The sequence below is a fragment of the Rhinolophus sinicus genome, linkage group LG03 (assembly GCF_036562045.2).
Source record: "Rhinolophus sinicus isolate RSC01 linkage group LG03, ASM3656204v1, whole genome shotgun sequence".
In the NCBI taxonomy this organism is placed as follows: domain Eukaryota; kingdom Metazoa; phylum Chordata; class Mammalia; order Chiroptera; family Rhinolophidae; genus Rhinolophus; species Rhinolophus sinicus.
The window spans coordinates 82,581,998-82,599,679 of NC_133753.1; the positions used below are offsets into that span (position 1 = coordinate 82,581,998).

Consider the following 17,682-nt stretch of genomic DNA (forward strand, 5'->3'; position numbering starts at 1 on the left):
AGCCAGCGAACCAGCCAGTTGCAAGCCCCAAACCCTCAAACTACTGTGGGCTGGGCTCTGGGCCCTGGGACCAAGATGGGCACATCACCCATTCCCTTGGAGCAGAGCCCCTACTCGGCCCCCAGGATTTGGAGCCTTAGGTTGCTGCCAGTCTCATCCTCTGGTCATGGAGGTAGAAATTCCATTAAATTCTCTGTAATTGAAAAAATATATGTATTTGTCTTCTTTTAGGCTGAACATTTGGAGGGGAAGGACTATGTCCTTTTTCATCATTGTATCATAGATACCCGCCCAATACCTGGAACATTGAAGGCACCTACTAAATATTTGCCAATAAATGTATATTTAAAATATACCGGAAATCCTTATTTCTAAGTTTCCCCATATAGAATTATACTCCCAATGTGTATTTTTGTTACTATAAATTATAGACAGTGTATATGAGGAAGTTGTACTTTTCATTATTTTCATCACTGTTGAAAAATGAAGTTATTAGACTACAATATTAAAGATTTTAATGTTGTAAAATTAAATATTAAAATATTCATTAAATATTTAGCAAATCAACATTTATCATTAATATTCATTTAATATCAATGCCAATGCATCATTAATAATTAACATCTATAAATTAATATTATATAAATCAACAAATTAATGTTTATTAATAAATCATCATTTAACAATATGTAATTAACATTAATTAACAAAATACTTATTACATATTAATATTAAATATTTTATTAAAAATAAAAGTAGGAGTCCAATGCTTTCCCCTTTTTTCATAGAAATGATGTAATAATTTTTACCATATGCCTTGAGTTTCATACTCTAATTTTAAGTAACATGGAAAAGCACATCTTACATATCTTTCTTGCCAATATCATAATTACATCTTTTCTATCTCAAATAATCAAATATTATCTCTATTAAATCTAGATGTACCATTTTTTTACCTTGCATCTTTAAAGGTAGCTGCCCAAAATAATCTTAGTGGGTTATGTTTAACTCATCCTACAAAACCTGTTCAATTCTTTTCAAATGAAATTGCAATCTAGTTGAAACTAAGTATCCTCTTAGAAACAGAATAGAAGAGTGAAGATTAAAAAAGAAAACCGTCCAAATTGTGACATTCCTCTGGTTTGAGGTTTTAAAGAGACATGCAAGAAGAACAGAATATAGATTTTCATTTTGTAGTGAGTAAAAAATGACCTTAGTGGTAAAGTGGATACCATTTTGCATGAAATACTGCAATTTCTTGAAAGAGTAATCTAAAAACTTATTTGGATTATTGTTAGCAAAGTTCACACCAAGTTTCTTGAAAACATAGCTCTTAATCTTTTCCCAAACTTTTCATAGAACTATGATGGTAGAATGAGAAAAACATTATATTAGAAAATGTTTCCCCTGCATCGTCATGAAATCCCCATTATCAGTTTATTATTCTAGCAGGACTTATATTAATGTAATTGAACTTTTGGTTCTTTTTTCTTTCATCTGCCATTTTCCAGTTGTGGTGAATACATATTTGGAATTGATTTTTTTTCTTGTAAAATGGTTTAAAAGTTAGAATCATCTTTAAATGGTTGGGACAGTTTTTCATCTGTTTAATTTTTAGAAGAAATTAAAATACTCTGTAATTATGACTTTTTTGGTCACAGTTTTTCTCTTTGTAAAGTGGAAATAGAACTTATTGCTACCATTAAGACGAGTATTTTAAAATTATGATTGTTATAAACTCTAAAATGATTTAATAAAATACTGTTTTGTTTATGGATCTGTTATTTTCATACTAGAAAGTTTCCAGATTAAAAAATTCATATGTAGAATTGGCAATTATGTATTTATTTGCATATGTAATAGCATTTAATTATAATGGCAATGACACCAATATTTTCTGATGTCATAGAAGTTAATAGCAAATATTTAAATATATACCAAATATTTAAAAGTTAAAAGTAATAATTAGTGATTGGTTTGTGTATATAGCACTTATTGTACTCATATAAACAACAAAATAAGAACTTAAACAATTTCTTCTGAAGAAAAACTGACAAAAAAGAGTCATAATAGATGGTGAAACAAAGTATTATGATTTCTTCTAGAAGTTAAATAGATGAAAAGCTGTCCTAACCATTTAAGGGTACTTGTAACTTTTGAAACATTTTACAAGAAAAAAATCAATTCCAAATACTTATTCACTGCAATTTATATTTCAGAGTATTATACTATTTACTTTCTTATTAAATACTGCACAAGAAGAGCAATTTAGAAAAAGCCTTTTATGAACAGAACATGCCCTGTTTCAACTTTCTAATTCATAACAACATGTGCATTTTCAGAGGTATAAATTGTTTGTCATGACAAAACCACCATATTCTAATGTTGGGTAAAGGTCAACATCATCGCCAAAGCCATCCCTTCCACAGTATAGCGTTTATGATGTACTTGGGTTTGGAAGTCAGATAGACCTTGGCTTCTTCCTTGGTTACTGTTTTTGCTGTGTGGAACAAGCAAGTGTCGTAGTGTCTCTCAGTCTCAGACTATAAAATGGTGATAATAGCATTTATCTCCCAAGGTTGCTGTGAGGTTTAAATAAACCCTTGTAGAACATGCTGCCTGGTACAGGGTAAGCACTTAATACCTATTGCTATTGTTATTACAAGTGTAGTACTTTATATTTTACACTTTACAAAGTACTTTCACATACAGTCTCTCATTTGAGATAATTAGCTCCTGGATGACAGCACAACTTTTATCACTGAACTATATGCAAGTATTTAATAAGCATGATTGTTACTGGATTTGTCAGATAAAAAAGCAGCAGATTACATTCCCTTTGCTTTGATGGAAGATCACCATGTGTTAAAGGTACCAATTTTTTACACAAATTGTACCTGACTTCAAACCATTTAAAGACACAATTTTATTCATTCATCCTCATCAGGCTTTATCCCACAAAGCTAATGTTTATAACCACTCTACAGATGGGAAAAAGAAATGTAAAATAACCGGTCAGCTCTCTATAACCAACCTTTGCTTGATGATGGAATGCTCAGAACGTGGTATCTTCTGTTCTGGCTCTTGATGAATCCTGAAATTTAAAAAACTTGTTTGTAAGCATTTGAATGCACAGAAATAAACAGGAGGCATTGAAACAGTGGTGGTGTGATGCCTTTGGTAGTGGCTCTCCCATCCAGTCTTTGCATTTATGCCTTGAATCTTTTCAGTGATCAGCAAGTGTCAAACCCATTTTTAAAAGTATCCTGTAACCTCCAACCTCAAGAGGATGAAACATAGTTTGGGGAGCAGTTAAAAGACCCATTGTTTGTTGAGTAATTTATTTTTACGAGATTTCCTGAAAGCACTCACATTTTACCCAAGGGCTGAGAATTTCTTTCTCTTGGTCTAGAACTTAGGTTCTTGCCTGAAGGAAACAGGGTAATACTGGTAATAGTCTCAGAATGACCTATGAGAACACTCTGCTTAGGGGGTATTTCTAGAGGCAGATAACAGTTGCTGCCATTCTCTCACAGCCAAACATGCTTGTGATAGTGGTAGCCAATTTGCATACTCAGCAAAGATGCTGGGGTTGCAGTTGAGCTACTAGACAAATTTCAGGTTTTTTCCTGGGGATGAAAAGTTGTTCTAAGAGCCTTGTGGGAAAAGGGGACATATGTGGAGCCCCTATTATTCCGTTCCGATTTATGCACATTGCTATTTATGAATGGCTTCCTTTTAATTAGGTGTTTAATTTAAAACAGAATTTGTGACTGTAATAACTCCCAAAGCACAAACTTGGAACATTAACCATTTGGGGGGGATTAAAAAAGTCTTTCAATCACAAGGCTATAATTGATTGTACAGCACATGAAAGAATTCTTTATTACTTTACAGGATAATTCAGGAAACATTATGGAAAACAGCTTCCATTGCTAAATAAAATCTAATTTTTGTTTTCAAAATTATAATTTTTGTTGTAAAAAGTTCTACCTCAATGAACATATTTTTCACTTTTGAATAAGGGAAGTTAGAAGAGGCCTTTGATTTGGGTGTTTAACAGGAAAACTGATTTTAAAAAGGAAAAAGGAAAAGTATTTCTTACTTTCTTCTTCCTTTGGAGATAGTTTTCAAATCTGAAGGCATGACTTAGGACAAAAGTAAATGCAAAGAGGCATTTAATAATTAATGGTCATAGGGAAGAAAGCACATTGAATGGAGTCATCAGTAAATTACTGTAATCCCAAGACTCTTAACACCCTTGAGGGAAAAAAAATGCATGGCAAATAATGCTTTAAGGGTTTATTTAATAATTTTCTCCCCCAAATTAAACCAAAAGTGTTTTCTGCAGTCATTCTGAGATAATGTTAGCAGTATTAGCAAAAAGGAACTACTGCATGGGGAAAAGTCTTTATATTTTAGAATAGCATTCTGTGATTATTTTTAATGGGAAAATAAAATATAGGTGACTTCTCCAGAAATCAATATCCTCTTTTCTCCATTCTTGGTGTTTTGCAGGCTGATTAATTTGCAGAGGTTGGGTTTGATTGTTGCTGAAGTAGAAAGCATTATAGGTTCTGTTATTCTTCAATCCACTTGGCTGAAGTCTATGGTTTTATCTCTATGTATTTATCTACCTTTCTACATAGTGCTTAGTACTGTAGCTCTGGGCTTCTTCTCAACATATTGTTAAAATCTATTATGCTGAACTCTCAAGTCCCTTGCTGTGAATAGGTAACTACTCTTCCTCCACCCCACCCCCACCCCAGGAGAGCTGTTGTATTAGGTAAGGAAATGAGCCAGACAGAAACAGGCATTTAGAAGACAGCTTTGACTGTATATGAAGGATGTATCCAGCTAAGTTTTGAAAACAAAAAGGGGAGGAACTGTAGGTCATAAAATTTATATAATTCATATAGCAATTAAAGAAATAATGACTGAGAAAATATGCTAAACATCTTATGTGTGGTATTCTTAAATTGTTGAATAGAAGAGTTCAATATTTCCAACCATTAATACCCATGGTGTACTGTCTTGGTTATGGCTGTTGGCTATCAATCAATCCTGTATAAATTTTTTTTTTCAGTTTTGAATGAATAGTTAATTAATGAACGATATCATCAGTATTCTCTAAACCACCTCTTTTCAAAAGTTTGAGATAGAAATAAGGCATAAAAAGATGATGTTTTTTGTCTAGTCTAGCTAGAAATGTTTTTGATAGATCACTTCTTTAATCAAATATTTCTCTATATTTGAAGTATTTCAGCATTAAATACTGAAATTATTGTAAGTCCTTTGACTTTTAAATGTAGGTATATTTGAAGATGCATAAATGTGGGTTTGAAAAAAACTGGGTAAAGTTTGTACAACTTTAAAGGTGAAGTTGGTTTAAATACAAACTGGGTCAAGTATTATCAGATAAAAGCCTTTCAATATATTATACTTGAACCATTTTCAGTCATATGATGATAACTTAATGGTACAGCTTGTTAGAGAAATTGTCAAAACCATGTTAAAAACACAAACTATTTAAAAGGATGCCCTTTTGAAGGATAACTCATTTATAAGTTAAATACATTTCTTATGCCGAAAGAGATTTATGCTTTAATAATTATGGTGATCTATAAATAATACAACATTAGTTATTCTTTAATTGGTAGTTGTTGAACTATTATTTAATTCATTATATTTTCTGAAAAATAAATATAGCACTTTAATATAGTCTACGTATAAAATAATCTGAATTCTTTCACGGAAGCAAATCTAGAATCATACTGGTGAATAAAAACCATTACTGTTACTGCAAACAGCTACTTAAGAAATCTGCTCCCAGTTAACCTTATAGGCAAATGAAAAACCATCTTCTAAAAAACGGGCACATTTATTTATGTAAATATGTAAATTCCTCAGCATTTCTACAGTGTTGAAATAAACTGTTTTCAATTTATATTTATAGATCAGAGTTGGGAGCAATTTCTCTATCCTTTACAAACAGCCTTGACTGCCTACTCTGAGTTCAAAACTGCCTTAAATTGTGTCATTTTTTGTATACAAAAGGCATTCTAAAATTGTATTATGCATTGATTGTGCTGAAAGAATGACCCTTGCCATGCTTTGTTTACTGAATGTCAAATTTTCATTTGTATTACAGCTGTGTACCATAGCAGTTTCGGTTTTGTATGAAGGGCAACTAATGCACAAAACAGTCAAACCACAGAGCAGTAATTAGTCTGGAAAAGATCAAAGTGTGCTCTTCTAAATCCAGCCAATTTGCTCTGGGTGTGCAAAACCAATAGTCTTTCTTTTGCTAGGTCTCTTATTAATTTTTGCTTTCGTTTGTTGCAGAGCAGCTGCTTTACTGTCAATCCAACATCCTGCTTTAAAAAAATCCATTTTGATGCTACAAATGCAATTTCAATGGGTTTAGGAATAATAACCAGCTTTTTTTTCACCCCACTTCTAGGAGATAGAAACTTGAAATTAAACTTTTCAGCATCTGTAAAGTGAAAGAAAGCAACATAAGACACAGCCCTGTTTGGATTTTTTGCTCTAGAAAAAGCTGAAGAAGAGTGAACTGTAAATATTTCTGCTTTTAATGCTTTTAGTCAGCTCTACCTTTATAACTATATGTCTGTTGCTCTCTTCTTTTCTTAATATGAGTTCTTTTTCTCCTTAGGGTCACATTGTGGTTTTTCATAGGAAAATTGAATGATCCAATTTAGTAATTAAATTCAATCCAGCAGGAAAAAAACCCTTACACTAATAGTTTATACATCTCAGGATAAAAACAGTAAAATAGATCATATCACTTGCTATTTTCTTGATGTAATTATTATTATTTTTGAGTGAGTATGGAAGTGGCAGTTGAGGAGGATGAATAAACTTTATCATAGGAAGTAAGTGAATAAAACTCGTGAAGGAGAAAAGCGTACAATATCATAACTTAAAAAAAAAGGAAATACGATCTTGGACAACAGATTTTTAAGTGTAGTTTATGTATTTCTCTCTCCCCTACTCCATTTTGTCATTTTTCCTCTCACTATTCTCTTCAGCAAAAAGTAGAGAGAGAAATAAACTAGTTAGTTCATTGATTCCTATTAATATGGCAGCTTTTTTGTAATTGTCACCTCGAACCCTGCTCAAATATTTATATATGTATACGTGTTTATGTTTCTTAGTAAATTTCTTACTCAAGCAATGAATATTAACATGTATTAGCTGAGTAAATATATTTTTATGTGTCTAGTGTTGCAAAAATTTTCCTGGTTTCACTATAAACCATTTAAATTTGATTCCGAGTTATAGTCCACTCCAAACATGTGCCAAATATTTGTTTTAGTGTTAGTATGACTAACTAACTAGATACTAAAATACATCCAAGCAAAACAAAAAGTGTAATGATACAAAGACTTTGCATAATGAAAAGAAGTACATACAAGTAATTTACAATAATTGATTCATAAACAAATACATAATGTCCATGAAATGATCACATGGGTTTGTTCTAGAAATGTTTTCAACTAAACAGGAATTTAGTACTTTTGATAAATAACAAAACGATCATATTGAGAAGTTAAGGTATATGTTTCTTCATATAACAGGTACAAATTAGGCACTAACTCCCGATTTTACTTTGAACTAACCATGACATATTAAATGAACCCGAGCTTCAGAATTCTTCATCCTTTTATATCATTTGGTGTCTGATTAACATCTGTTGTTACCTCTATAGCCTTTATGATTCATTCCATTCTTTCCCACTTTTTATTATTTCAGGGGCCAACTCTAAAGATGATAGTGTGATGGGAATAAATCTGTATTAGAAATGAAAGAAATATATTTAACCTATATTTACAGATGTTATTAGATGAAGTCTTGACGTTCAAATAAAATCTCATTGATTTCTTTTCTCCACCATCATGTAGGACTTAAACTAAATCTCTCTATAAGACATCTTGAAACACGGCATTTAGTAAATAAAATGGCCTCGGAATGTGTGCACAATCTTATTTAGAAAATTCTGAAAATATTTGGACTGAGATTTTAAAAAATGATATTGGGGAGAATGAGAGATTCTAGAAATTTTTTTTCAAAATGGAAAAAGAAAAAGAAAAAAAGAGAAAGAGAGAAGTTAGTTTGCAAGCTACTGATTAGTGGTATCGTTATCAAGTTAGACTAAATTATTAAGAGGGTGGTTTGGGAATTCTTGCACAAGTAATTGTCTCTGGACAATGCAGTAAGGCAAGAAAAAGATATAAAAGAAATGTAAGGACTGGATGGGAAGAGACAGAAAACTTAAGACAACTTAAGACAGAAAACATAAGACAGAAAACTTAGACTATTAAAACTAATGAAAAAATTCAGTAAGTTTGCTAGATAGAAGTCCAGTAATTACAATGGCAAAAATTTCAACAGAATTGTTCTATACTTGCACTAACTAATTAAAAAGATATAATGGAAAATCTTATGCCTTTTATTATAGCAACAAAACTTGAAGTTTATGGAAAGTGACCTAACAAAATATAGAAAATACTTATAGAAAAATATTAAAATTCTACTAAAAGACACAAAAAACCTTTTGTCTAATATGATCACAGCTTTTAGAGAAGAGTTTGAAACATGGTAAGCACTGAAGAAATATTCAACAAATGAATGAGAATAAATGGAGAGATATGCCATTTTCATAGACGGGAAAGTTAACATTGTAGAGTCCTCAATTTTTTTTTTTTTTTTTTTTTTACCTTTTCAATGCAGTTCCAGTATGGTGGGGGAAGCCATAAGGAGAAGAAATGGGATTGGAAATGTCGTATATGGTAGAACAACACAAAAAGTAAAAATAAAATAAAACAGTGGCCATGCAGATACTGATGATGATAGGGTACCAAGAACCAATGATTCAATAATGGGTACCTGAAAGCCAGGAGGGGCAAAAAAAAAGCACCAAATTTTCAATTAACAGAAGTTAGCAAGTGATGGAGGTGGAAGCTACGTCTGATGTACTTGATAGTGATCACCATCCAAGGATAGCTCGATAAACTGATTGACGGGTTCAGTTGAGCAAGTTAAAATGAAATAAACACGAGGGGAAAGTCTTGTTCCAAGGTCCAAAAAGCCAATGGCAAAAGCACAGTATAAAGAGAACTGCCTTAACAGTAATACCCCATGTGAAAAAGCTTTGAGTTTAGTTTTAAATTCACTATGAATTAACAGGATGATATAACTGATCCTCTTTTCTCCCCCATAAAGAAAAGTAATCTATTTTTAAGCTGCATTAATGAAGTATAATCATATAAACTGACAACTCTCAACTCTGTATTTGTAAGCCCAGCCTTCTGACGTCAATATTTATCTCTCATAGTACTTATCTCAGATTTAGCAGGTGTCTTAGCTTTTTCTCCTACTGGTCTGCTGGTCTCCTGCTAGTTCCTGTAGGGAAGTTCCTGAGTTGGTGAGTACAGCACTACCAATTACTTAGACTCCAGTTACTTATACTCCAAACCAGGTGTCAGGTTATCCTTATTTCAGATCTTTCACTGACCCTCACATACAGTTGGTTTTTCAAGTTCTATTCACTTTAGTCACTATTCATCTCTCTTCACTGCTATTGTGTTGATTTAGGCCTACTTATCTCTACCCCACTGTCAAATTTTCCTAACTTGTTTGTCTCCAAACTTTCATGGCTATCTATACTATTTCTAGAGTGTGCATGTGAAAACACAAATCTGAGCATGCTACTTCCCAGCTCTAAACCCTTCAATAAGTTTTCTTTCAGTCTTCCCACTGTCTATGTGCCCTATCCATAAGAATATTTGCATGCATAGCCAATATAAATACATATAACTAAATATATAACATAAATGAATATGTATTTATTTTGCACATGATAAAATATACACAAAACAGAAATTTTAAAAGGATGAGATACAATAAAAATTTATTCAAAATATCATAGAACAAATACAAATAGCTAACCTATTTTTGCCATATGTTTAAATATGCTTCATTATTTTTAAAAGTCTTGGCTTAGCATTGTTTTGCTCTAGTGATTCAAAGTTCAGTTTATTTATTTTTACTTTAATTTTATTTTTTATTTATTTTTTATTAGTTTCAGGTATACAAAATAACATAGTGAATAGACATCTACATACCTCACAAAGTGATAACCCCAATAAGTCTACTACCCATCTGACACCATACATAGTTATTATATTACCATTGACTATATTCCCTATGCTGTACTTTACATTCCATGACTATATATGTATATATATAATACATATATAATGTATATTATATAATATATATTATAGTTTCAGGTGTGCAAAGTGACATAATAGTTAGACATTTACACCCCTCACAAAGTGATAATCCCCCTCCCCCAAGCTACTACCCCTCTGACATCTTATATAACTGTTACAATACCATTGACTATCTTCCTTATGCTATACTCCACCTGTGAATATATATATACACACATATATATGTGTGTGTGTATATATATATATATATATATATATATATATATATATGCATTTTTTTCTTATAGTTGACATACAATATTATTATACTTCAGCTTCAGTTGTACAGCACATTGGAGTTTAGTTTATATTGATCCTTGCTTTTGATTGCTGCAGTGGCTAAACACAGCATACCTTAAAAACAGAAAAAGCACATCATTGGCTATAGCTAAAACACAATATTTATTTTTCAGTCTCATCCATCAGTTATTCAAATCTTTTTTTCTGAAATTTGATAATGCATTTCCATCTTCCATAATTTCAAGTCAATTGTTTTTATGAACTAATTAAATAGCATTCTATTTCAATATTCAACAAGAAATCCACACTGAAACCATTTATTTACAAAATTTTAGAACAAGTTAGATATTTTAATTTTTGTGCTTTTAGGTGTGCAGATATGAAGATAACACTTTCACATTGTTTTTGGTAATGACATCTCATAATAATGGAAATATAGCCATTCAAATACGCTCTGTCCATACATGCTTTTTTGGAAAAGAATTGCTTTCTCATTCATTGTTAAGCTTTAAAATATTTTCTGAAAAGATAGACTAATTCTGTTTGTTTGTTGTTTATTGAACACAATTTTCTAAGAGCAGTTTTAGGTTTGCAACAAAATTGAGAGGAAAGTACCAAGATTCCCCCTATACTCCCCCTTCCTCATACCTCCTCTATTATCAACATCACTCACCAGAATAGTAAGCTTTTTTACCAAAGATGAACCTACATCTACACATCATATTCACCCAAAGTCCATAGTTTACCTTTGGATTCACTTTTGGTGTTATACGTTCTATGGGTTTAGACAAATGTATAATAATATATATATGTCATTATAATATCATACGGAATATTTTCACTGCCCTAAAAATCCTCTTTGGTCTGCCTATTCATCTGTCCCTCAACCCCCTTCCTTGGCTAACGTTGAAATCTTTACTGACTCCATAGTTTGTTTTTTGTAGAATATCATATAGTTGAAGCCATACAATATGTAGCCTTTTCAGATTGGCATCTTTCACTTAGTAATATGCATTTACTCCATGTCTTTTCATGGCTTGGTAGCTCATTTCTTTTTTAGTGCTAATAATATTCCATTGTCTGGGTGTACCACAGTTTATTTATCCATTCATCTACTGAAGGATATCTTAGTTGTTTCCAAGTTTGGACAATTATGAATAAAGCTGATATAAATATTCCTGTGCAGATTTTTGTATGGACATAAGTTTCCAACTTCTTTGATTAAATACCAAGGATTGTGATTGCTGGATCTGATGGTAAAATTATGTTTAGTTTTGTAAGAAACCACCAAACTGTCTTCCAAAGTGACTGTACCACTTTGTAGTCTCACCAGCAATAAATAAGAGTTCTTGTTACTCTACATTCTTGCCAGCATATGGTGTTGTCAGTGTTACAGATTTTGGCCATTCTAGTAAGTATGTACTGATATCTCATTTTTGTTTTAATTTGCATTTCTCTGATGACATGCTATAGAGAGCATCTTTTTAAATGCTAGTTTGCCATGTGTATGTCTTCCTTGGAGAGGTGTATGTTCAGATGTTTTGCCTGTTTTTCCATTAAGTTATTTTCTTCTTGTTGAGTTTTAAGAGTTCTTTGTATATTTTGGATAATGGTCCTGTATTAGATGGTGTCTTTTGCAAATATTTTCTCCAGTCTGTCACTTGTTTTCTAATTCTCTTGATATTGTCTTTTGCAAAGCAGAAGTTTCAAATTTTAACAAAGATCAATTTATCAATTTTTTGTTTTCATGGATTCTGTCTTTGGTGCTGTCAAGGTATCACCATGAGATATTACTAGGAATTTTACAGTTTTGCATTTTACATTTAGGTCTATGATCCATTTTGAGTTAATTTTTGAGAAAGGGTCTGTGTCTAGATTAATTTTTTTGCATGTAGATGTCCAGTTCCAGCACCATTTTTGAAAAGACTATCTTTACCCTATTGTGTTACCTATACTCCTTGGTCAAAGATCAGTTGACTATATATGAGTATATGGAGGTCTCTTTTGGGGTTCTCTATTCTATTCATTGGTCTGTTTATTCTTTTGCCAATACCACACTGTCTTGATTACTATAGCTTTATAGTAAGTCTTAAAGTCAGGTATCATCAGTTCTCCAACTTTGTTTTTCTCTTTTAATATTGTGTTGGTTATTCTGCATCCTTTGCCTTTCCACAAAAACTTTGGAATCAGTTTGTCAGTAGCCGTAAAATAACTAGTGACTTTGCTGTTCATTTATTTTTTAAAAATTTGCTAGATAGTTAGCTAATGGCAATCTATTCTCATTATAGAAAAGATAAGCAAATAAGCAAATTTTGGACATTTGTCTATTTGTAAAAGAAAAATACGTAACTCATTTTTCCATATGAAAGCTCTTTTAAAATTCTTTGCTGTGAGATAACAAATCTCTATGTAATACCTCAGATTTTCATGATTTTTTACCTCATAAAGGTGATTTAAAAATATTATAAAGGTATGGACTCCATTTTAAAGACTTTTGTTTTTATTAAATTAATACCATCAATGAAATTTTCATCTGGGTTCACCATTTTTGCACTCAGATTAGCCTATATTGATGTTGGTAATGATTTTAGTATGGTGCTAACTTTGTCACTTTATCCTAGGACCACTTCCTAGGTCACCTTAAAGTTTGTATTTATATGCAGTAGTTCCTTAACATAGTGTTTTAAAAGATACCAATACTAATGAGAAAATATACTGTCCATTACATTTCATTTTATTGGCTCACAAAAAAGTTATTTTTCAATTTCCAAACACAAAGAAATTCCCGCAGATAATTTGTGGGCCCTTTAATTCAGAGCCCCTGAGTTTTCTGTTGTGGAATGAGATTAATGCACTTGACCTTTAACCTTTGGCCGAGTGTGGAGGAGGAAAAACTCCAGCTCTATATAAGAAAGGCTTTTGCGGCCTTTTTCTCTTAGTGCTTAGGACAGAGTGCTTGCACTCCTCTTTTTCTCCCTGCCACCCAGCTCCCGGAGCAGGCGATGCCCTGTGTTGTGGAGACCTGAAAACACCACTGGCCTGCAGGTACTCAGTAACTACCTGGAGGACAAAAGCTACATCGAGGGTATATGCCATCTCAAGCAGATGTGGCCGTATTTGAAGCAATCTCCTGCCCACCACCTGCCAACTTATATCATGTCCTGCGCTGATATAATCACATCAAGTCTTACGAAAGGAAAAGGCCAACCTGCCAGGAGTGAAGGAAACTTTGGGCAAGGATGGCCCTGCTAATTGGAAAACATCACAGGAAGTGGAGCTACAGATAGTAAAGACCTTGATGACATTGATCTCTTTGGATCTGATGATGAGTAGAAAGGCAAAGCATCCAAAAAGCAATGAGAATGACTTGCACGGTATGAGTCAAAGAAAGCCACAAAACACATACTTGTTGCCAAATCTCCCATCTTATTATATGCCAAACCTTGGGATGACGAGACAGATATGGCAAAATTAGTGGAGTGTGTCAGAAGCATTCAAGCAAACGGCTTGGTCTGCGGCTCTTCTAAACTAGTTCCAGTGGGATATGGAATTAGAAAACTTCAACTATAGTGTGTAAATATGATAAAGTTGGAATAGATATGCTGAAGGAGCTTGATATCGTCCCAGATGTCTCTTAAATTACCCTCATTTTTTTTGGATTCTTTTACCTTTTGCCTGCTCCAATTGGGTGTTTTCTGCTACCTTGTCTTCCAAATCACTGATTGGATCCTCTGCTTCATCTAGTCTGCTGGTGATTCCTTCTAGCATTCCTCATTTCAGTTATTGTATTCTTTGCTTCTGACAGGTTCTTTATTTCATTTTTATTTTTCATCATTTCTATGTCTTTTTTTTATGCTTGCTATCTCTCTGTTGAAGTTCTCACTAAGTTCCTTGAGCATCCTTATAACCATTGTTTTGAACTCTGTATCTGGTAAGTTTCTTGTCTCCATTTCATTTAGTTCTTTTTCTGGAGTTTTCTTCTGTATGAGGTAGATCTGCTATGTCTCCCAGTCTTGCTGGGTAGCCTTATGGAGTAGGTACCATGACAGTCTCTTTGATCAGCTGCTCTGTGTGTCCCAGTGGTGTCCCTCGTGTGCGTTATGTGAGCCCTTGTTACAGTTGAGCCTTGGTTGCTGTTGGCATGCCAATGGGTTGGATTGACCCTCAGGCTGAGTGGCTGTGGAGTTTGGCCATATCCACAGCTTACTGGCTGCTGTGCAAGGGGCTTACTCTGCTGAGTAGGATTCACCCTAGTGGGCTCTAGGGCCTGTTGAGACCACCCTTTGTATGTGCCACTTGTGGGGCTAATTGGGTGGTACTCTGCTCTAGCCTGTAACCAACCTCCAAGTATGTTGGTTCTGGAGCCTCTTGGGAGGGGTTCTGGTGCAGGCCCAGGTCATCCATTGCCTGTGACCAGCCGGGAACTACCTGTTAGGAGTTACAAAGTGATCTGTGATTTTTCACTGCCTGTGCTAAACCTGGAAGCACGTGGGAGAGGCCATGCTGTGAATCGAGGATAGCTGCCACCAGTACTGGGTCTCGGGTAGTTCCGCAAAAAACCAGGAAACCTTGAGGCCTGCTGCCACCTGCCAGCTCCCTTAAGGTTCAGCCACTGATAAAGCCTCATGCAGTACCTGAGTTGGGTGAGGCAGGATCTCAGGGAGTCACTAGAGTGGGAAGAGTTGTTGTCATCAGGTTAATGTAAATTCTGGTTTGGTGCCAGAGCTGAATCTGGAACTACTCAGCAAAAGTCTCAGAGCACATGAAGGCCTGTTGCTATCTGTCTGGGGCCCATGGACTCCAGTAGTTTTCCAAGAAAAAATGCAATTCAGGCAGGGCTGGCAGCTCTTGGAGAAAGTGCCTCTGGCATTAGGGGAGTTGGGTAAGACTTGGTCCCAGTGAGTCAGCAGGGTGGTGTGAGTGGAGCTGACCAGACCAGTCACATTCAGAATTGGCTATCTGGGGACGGGCTTAACACAGGGAAGATGGTACCCACCTGCTGGCTGCACGGGAGAAGGACCTCACACAGGGAAATGGGTGACAATCCTCCAGCCTTCAGGTTGAAGCCATACATCTCAGTCTGCTTCCTGTATGCCTTTGACACCCTCCAAGTCACTGCCTCTCTGCTGGAGCCCAAGGTGAGTGCTTGCAAGCAAGTCAGTCTGTGCATGGGCTATTTAAGAGAATGTCTGGGTTTCCTGCAGCCTTCCATCCCACCTGGATGGTCAGAATTGCCACTGTTTTTCACAGCCAGATGTTCTTGGGGCTCTTCTTCCCAGAGTCACAATTTCAGGGCTGGGGTCCTTTGTTCCTCCAAGGGGAACCTCTGTGGCCAAGATATCCCTTCCAATTTTCATCCACCACTGGAAGTTTGGGACCGACTCTACCCCTCCTATCAATCTTGATGTAGCTTCTTTATATGCTCAGTTATAAAACTTCTGTTCAGCTAGACTTCAGATCATTCTCCAGGTTGATTGTTCTATAATTTAGTTGTAATTTTAATGTGTTCACTGAAGGAAGCACAGTGCTTATCTACTCTGTCATCTTGGATCTCAAGAACAAGTATTTTTAACCAAAGTTATTACTATTAAGTAAAAACTCTACAAAAGAATGACAGGGTGATGGCCACCTATCCAGCCCTGCACATTGTGGAATTCCCATTTTTGCTTCAGGACGCTTGCTGTGTATGACATGTGACAGTTTGACATTAGAAACTTTTGAGGATGTCAGTTCAAACTGAACATTGGTAAAGCTTAATCTTTTCCTAATTCTTGGGGTAAAAATCAAATCAAGTAGATGTTTTCATGTTTTACCCCAATAGATAATTTTGTGCATTCCCTGTGGTATAAGCACCCCATTTTGGAGTCCACTAGACTACAGGACATAGTTCAGATGCCTTAGCAGAGCATACACAGTCCTTCACCATTTGGCCCTTGCCTGGTTCTCCATCCTAAGCTATTCCCTTCTCATGCTCCATACTCTGCGTTTCAATTATAGTGAATTTTTTGGAGTCCCCTGAATTTATCATGTTGAATCATATGTCAAAGATTTGCGTATATTATTGCTTCTTCCCAGAATGCTCTTTCTCTTTGGACTACCTGGTAACACCTCCTCTATGAAACTTCCTGGCCCTTTCTCATTTCTCAGTGAGCACTGAAAACACACGTATTCTCAACCTTAGCCCTCAGCCCTTTAGTTGAACACATTTACTAACATTCTTGGCTCCTCCTGTACTTCATCATCTCCCTGAAATCAAAGATGTTGTCTAATTTATATTTGTATCTCCGGCATATAGACCAAAACAGGCACATGCCAGTAATTATGCTGTTGAAGTAACGGTGGAGGTGATAGTCCAATCGTACACTGTGTTGGTCAGGCAGTGCAGAGGATTGTGTTTAGCTCTGGGTGCTTCTTGAAGAAGGACTTGGAAAACTGATGTGTACTCAGAGGAAAATAATTCCAAACAATGTCATGAGAGCAATTCTAGCCTGGGCCCAATGTATCGAATGACAGGGAAGAGAGACTTGGTTTTAATATAAGGACGAATTATCTAACCCTTAAAGCTGCTTGAATACAGGATGAATGGCTTTTGGGGATGGTGAGTTTCTTGCCACTGGAGGTGTTAAAGCCTGAAGGTGTTAAAGACCTTCTTGAGCTGGCTGAATGAGGTCTGAAAGCATCTGGAATGATCAAGGTGAGTAGAGGAGAATTTAGATCATCTCAGGATTGTAAACAATCAAGCTGAGATTTGAAATCATTTGATGTGCATAATGATTGGTCTAAACTTTAGTAGATATTTAGAAAAAAAACGGTGAAGCTATTTGAAGTAAATAATTTCTCTGTAATTCAGTCTCTGGATCTAGGTGAGATACAACATTAATGCTACTTTGCCTTCTCATTAGTCAGGCTAAGCAAGTCTTTGAGCAAGTACTCATGCTGTTATTTTTCTTTGTGAGTGTACCTATAGACATCTAGTAATTTGCTTCCTCTTTTCATCTTAGAAGTAGGCCAACTTCACACTGCCCAACTATGGATTTAAAATTTATAGTTTGAGAGTCTATAACAAAGTGATACCATCTCTTGAGATTTGGAACAGAGGCAGTTGTCTTCATCTTCTATGTATTTAGGGCTGCCTGAGACCGAA

The 17,682-nt window shown here is 34.7% G+C and overlaps 1 pseudogene; it reads left to right on the plus strand.

Moving 5' to 3' along the window:
* The first annotated feature begins 75 nt into the window (after positions 1–75).
* Positions 76–14,176, plus strand: LOC109457481 (elongation factor 1-beta; annotated as a pseudogene).
* The last annotated feature ends 3,506 nt before the right edge of the window (positions 14,177–17,682 follow it).